This window comes from Nicotiana attenuata, chromosome 11, assembly GCF_001879085.1.
Source record: "Nicotiana attenuata strain UT chromosome 11, NIATTr2, whole genome shotgun sequence".
NCBI classification, from domain to species: Eukaryota; Viridiplantae; Streptophyta; class Magnoliopsida; order Solanales; family Solanaceae; genus Nicotiana; species Nicotiana attenuata.
Window position 1 is genome coordinate 48,826,713 of NC_031999.1, and position 5,539 is coordinate 48,832,251.

Here is a 5,539-nt window from a genome sequence, read left to right on the forward strand (position 1 = left end):
TATGTATAAAACTACTACTATAATAATAGAAGTTCTCTAACAAGTCTAAAACTTATTCCCAACAAGTAGATATCACTTATATGGATCCTATTCTTTACCTTTAGTTAAGTCTGCATTGATAAGATCTCTCAGGCACTACTCTCGAGGCATCTCTGTACCATGAATCCTAGGATTCTATCACCACCCGCAGATAACCACCCCTATCGTGACCAAAACCCAGAAAACTCTCCGACGGACAGCTTCACACGCGCGGCCCACTTCCGGCGACCTCTATGCCACGCGCCGGCGCGTGAGGCAATTTTCGGCCAGATCTCGTCTGGTCGCCTTCAGACAGCCTCTTCACGAGGCTATTCCGAGCCTACCCATCTAACTTTCTCCAAAATACGACGACTTTCACTATTTTCCGGCGAGGGGGGGGGGCTTTTTCCGACCAGATTTCAAATTTTCTTCTTCAGTCAGCCTTTTAGAAATGATGGACTCTACAGAGAGAAACTCCTACTTCTCTCTAGAATCTAGAAAACTAGAAAAATGTCTTTTATCAAAGCTGCCTCTTGGCCAACCCTAGAACTTGAGGGAAGATTTCATCAAAAGCTCGACGTAGGGTAGGAGCCGCACTTCTTGATGTCTGAGGAGCACACTCTCAGGTGCAAGGGTTTCTTGAAATCTTGTCTGATTGGATCTTTCTCCAAATTGGTTTGTTCTCCAGAGGTTGTTAGGAATTGGGCAGCAGATGCATGGAACGTCAATGACGGGCTGAAAATAATGCAACTGGGGGATACACAATATCTCTTTCGATTTCTCGACGAGTCTCAAGCTTCAGAAATTCTTGTTAGAGGAAACACATGGTTTGGTGGGAACTTTTTACATCTAGACAGATGGGTGGAGCACGATGGGTGTCTCGACCATCATTTCACCGGCGAAACATTAGTGGTCAACATGGTGGGTCTCCCGGTGCATCTTTGGTGCCTTGACCTCTTCAAGAAGATTGGGGAAATTTGTGTGGGCTTTATTGATGTCACTTGCAGTCTACATGATCTATCGCGAGTAAGGATTGTGGTGAGGAAAGGGCCGGAATCCCTGTCTCCACTGTGGTGGAAGATGGCTACTTGAGTTATAGGTTGTGGTTGAGCCTTGAATTTCGCCCTATCTTTATGCCTGTGATAGTGGCGGAAGAAAAGGGAAGGTCAAATAGAAGGGAGGGGAGGGGAAGTCAGTCTCTGAGGGGAGGGGAGGGCTCAGCGGATCAGTGGTCTAAGCCATAATCAGATGTTAGATCGAGAAGAGACGAGAGGTTTGAATTTGGGAGAAGAAGACAAAATTTCAACAGGAGGGAAAGACGTGAATGGGTTAGTGATGCGGGCTGGAAAGGTAGAATGGGCCGGTCATCTTCTAATTATCCTGTGGCCAGACAAGTTTTCAGCAAGTATAGGCCTGGGCCTCCTCACATGGGCCCAGCAACTTTTCCCAATTCTATTAGAATTGATCCTAAGGGGCCCAAATTATTTCAAGCTGCGTCTGTTAAGGCTCATAAGCATATGGGAACAGTCGTTCTTCCTTCTTCTGCCAATAGTGCTACACATAGTGGCATTTCTGCACCGAGCTCTAGTGACCTTCGCCCTTCTTCGATGGCCGCTACTTCAGGGGCGGCACCGGCTATAGATGGTGCTGTTATTCCACGGCCTCCCGCCTCTGATAGACCCAGCCCCATCGCCCCCTCATCTGCTTCTGGGCTTAGTTGTGTTGAGGCTACACTTCAAGCTTCTTCTTCTTCTGGGAAGATCGTTGAGCATGCCCCATCTGATGTTAGTGCCAGACCAATATTTCCAGTTAAGATGCCACCAAGGGCTCCATGCTCTCCTCCTTTTTGCTACCCTACTGGTGTTCCCGGTCATTCATGTAGCAGCGGGGTGCTAATTTCAGAGATTGATACCCCTCAAGGAAATGGCGAGATCCTTTCGGCACCTAAAGTTCCTATTGCTAGCAATGCTATGGTCTTGTATTCCTCCGGCAGGGGCAAGGAAAGGGTATATATAAAAGACGCATGTCCAATTTCGTCACGGGTTGGAGGAGGGGATATGTCTTTCTGGATGGAGGATAAACTATTAAACTTTGGGAAGTTTCTTGGTGTTTCTTTTGAAGGGAAGGAAGATAGGGTGTTAGAACTATTGAGGGAGATTGAGCAACAATCTTGTTATGATGGTGCAGGGAGGGAGTTGGGTCAAGGTGTTGAGCAAAATAATTTAGGGGATGTAGTGGTGTACCAAAGAAGGGCCGGGTGTATGACAGGGAGGAAGGGAGCTCGGTTAGAGGGGGTGGGGAGAAAGGGGATATTGTTTCTTATGGAAGTTAAGATTCTTTCATGGAATGTGAGGGGGATGAATGACCCAAACAAAAGGGCCATCATCAAAGTGCGAGTTAGAGAGTGGGGTGCTAACCTAGTTTTCTTTCAGGAGACAAAAATGAAAGTTTTGTCGGATGTGATTGTGAGGAGTGTCTAGGGAGGTAGTTGGGTAAAATATGACTGGGTTCCAGCAGTGGGAAGTGCTGGGGTCATTCTTCTAATGTGGGATGATAGAAGCTTGGAGGTAAAAGAGATTAAGAAGGGAGTTTTTTCTTTAGCAGCTATTGTCAAAGATAGAGTGAGTGGGGTGGAGTGGGGATTAGGGGGAGTGTACGGACCGGTAGGAGAAGGGTCCAAGGTGTTTTTCTAGGAGGAACTAGCCAATATGATGGGGGAATGGGACATTCCATGGGTTCTGGGGGGGAGACTTTAACACTATTAGATTCCCGGAGGAGAGATTAGGGTGCAGTATGATTTCGAGAGCTATGGAGGAGTTTTCTAACTTCATCAATGATCACTTTCTCATTGATCTTACTCTGTCAGGGGAAAGGTTTACTTGGGCCAGGGCGGAGAATTCCAACTCAAGGTCTAGACTTGATAGATTTCTCATATCGCCCTTCTGGGATGAGCTGGTGCCAAATGTGCTGCAGATTCCTTTACCTAGGCTGACTTCGGATCATTTGCCTATCTTGCTAGATGGATGCAGAGGGAGGGGGGTGCATGCTCCCTTCCGATTCGAGAACATGTGGTTGAAGGTGCCAGGATTTGGTGACAAGGTGAAAGAATGGTGGACAAGCTACGGGGTATCAGGGACACCTTCATTCCATCTTTCAAAGAAACTTAAATTGCTCAATGGAGATATTATTAGGTGGAATAAGGAGGTTTTTGGGAGGGTAGAGGTTAAAATGAGGGAGCTTATGCATGAATTGGGGGATCTAGAGAGAGGGGAAGGGGCATGGGAGTTAGATGAATCTGAGAAAGAGAGATTGAGGGAGGTTAAGAGGGAAATAGTCGAGTTAACAATAGCTCAGGAGACTAGTTGGCGGAAAAAATAGAGGGTGCTATGGTTAAAGGAATGGGATTCGAATATCCAATTTTTCCACAGGGTGGCGGTTGCAAATCGAAGGAGAAACTTCATAGAGTCCTTAGTTGTGGATGGGGTGAGGATTGAGGGAGAGTAGGAGGTAAAAGGGGCGATAGTGGGGTTTTATGAGAACTTATACAAAGAGGAAGTTAGTTGGAGGTCGACTTTGGGGGAATAGAGTTCAACCACATAGGGGAGAGAGACAGTGAGTGGTTAGAAAGGGCTTTCGAGGAGGAGGAGGTGCATGAGGCTGTGTCGAGTTGTGCTAGTGATAAGGCCCCCGGCCCTGATGGTTTCTCCTTGGCCTTCTTCCAGCTCCGTTGGGACACCATCAAGGGGGAGTTGATGGAAGCCATTGAATACTTCCATGTGAACGGTGTTTTCGAGAGAAGTATCAATGCTTCTTTTATTACTATTGTGCCTAAGAAAGAAGGTGCATCTTCTATCAGTGACTACAGGCCTATTAGTCTCGTGGGGAGCATTTACAAAATTATTTCTATAGTGCTTTCCAATAGACTCAAGAAGGTTCTTCACGTGTCTGTTTCGTCCTCCCAGAATGCGTTTGTGGAAGGTAGGCAGATCCTGGATGCCGCTTTGGTGGCAAATGAACTTGTCGACTCCAGAAGGAAAAATAGAGATCCCGGCTTACTATGCAAGGTGGACCTTGAGAAGGCTTTCGACCATGTCAATTGGGAATTCCTGGATTTTATTATGATGCGGATGGGGTTTGGGGCAAGATGGAGGGAAAGGATCAAGTTCTGCATTTCCTCAGTCAGATTCTTTGTCCTGGTTAATGGTACCCGTGTGGTTTCTTTAGCAGCTCCAGGGGTCTCAGGCAAGGAGACCCCCTATCCCCCATGCTATTCATTTTAGTAATGGATGCTTTGAGTAAAAATGATGGATCGAGCGGCGGGCGGAGGCTTCTTGAGAGGATTCTCAGCTCTGATCGGGGTGCCCAGTGCCCGAAAAGTCTCTCAGTTGCTTTTTACGGATGACACCCTTGTTTTCTGTGATGCCCGTATGGATTAGTTGACCTACCTAAAGCAGGTCCTGCAGTGGTTTCAGATAGTATCAGGTCTCAAAATAAACCTCGGCAAGTGTGAGATTTTCTAGGTGGGTGAGGTTGCTAGCATCGATGCTTTGTCTTATGTTCTCAGATGTAAGGTGTGCTTCCTTGCCACTAGTTACCTGGGTCTCCCATTGGGCGCTTTGCATAAGGATACTACGGTTTGGAATCCAGTGATCGAAAGTGTTGAAAAAAGATTAGCATGCTGGCAGAAACGGTACTTGTTAAAAGGCGGAAAGGAAGTGCTCATTAAAAGCACTTTATCGAGTATGCCCGCCTATTACTTGTCCCTGTTGCAAGCTCCTGTGAGCATCACAGAAAAACTAGAGCGGCTTCAAAGGAATTTTCTTTGGGATGCCGCGGATGGAACTAGAAAGTATCATCTAGTGAATTGACAGACAGTCATTTCCCCAAAGAAGTGGGGTGGACTTGGAATAAAAGATCTTAGGGTATTCAACAGAGCTTTGTTGGGAAAATGGCTGTGGAGATTCGGGGTAGAAGAGCATGCTCTATGGAGGGAGGTCATAGTAGAAAAGTACGATTCCACGGGAGGGGGTTGGAGGACCAAGGCAATCACAATACCTTTCAGGTGTGGCATGTGAAGGAGCATCATGAAGAATTGGGAATCCTTCAGTGGCAACATCACTTACAGGGTGGGAGATGGAGGAGAATTAGCTTTTGGAATCATATGTGGTGTGGAGAGGATACTCTGAGGGTCTCCTTCCCCACGTCTTCAGAGTTTTAAACCAGAAGGAATTGATGGTCCAACAGATTCGTAAGGAGCATGTAAGGGGGGGGTATATGGGACCTCTCATTTTAGAAGGAACATGGTCAAGATNCTAGATTTATTGACACTGCTATATGGGCAAGACATGCCTCAGCCATCTTGTGATTCTTGGATATGGGGTTTGCGTGGCGATGGTCTGTTCACCGAAAGTCTTTTTACCAGAGTATGTTGGTGGTGAGAGAGGAGGCCTTTTTTCCATACTCCTCGATCTGGATTCCTAAGGCGCCCACGAAGGTGTGCTTTTTTTGCATGGCTAGCGGC

The 5,539-nt window shown here is 46.8% G+C and overlaps 1 protein-coding gene across 3 annotated transcripts in view; it reads left to right on the plus strand.

The window, feature by feature from the left end:
* LOC109234481 overlaps window positions 1-5,539 on the plus strand; it is a 15,294-nt gene that overhangs the window by 7,117 nt on the left and 2,638 nt on the right. The gene's annotated exons all lie outside the window — the stretch shown is intronic.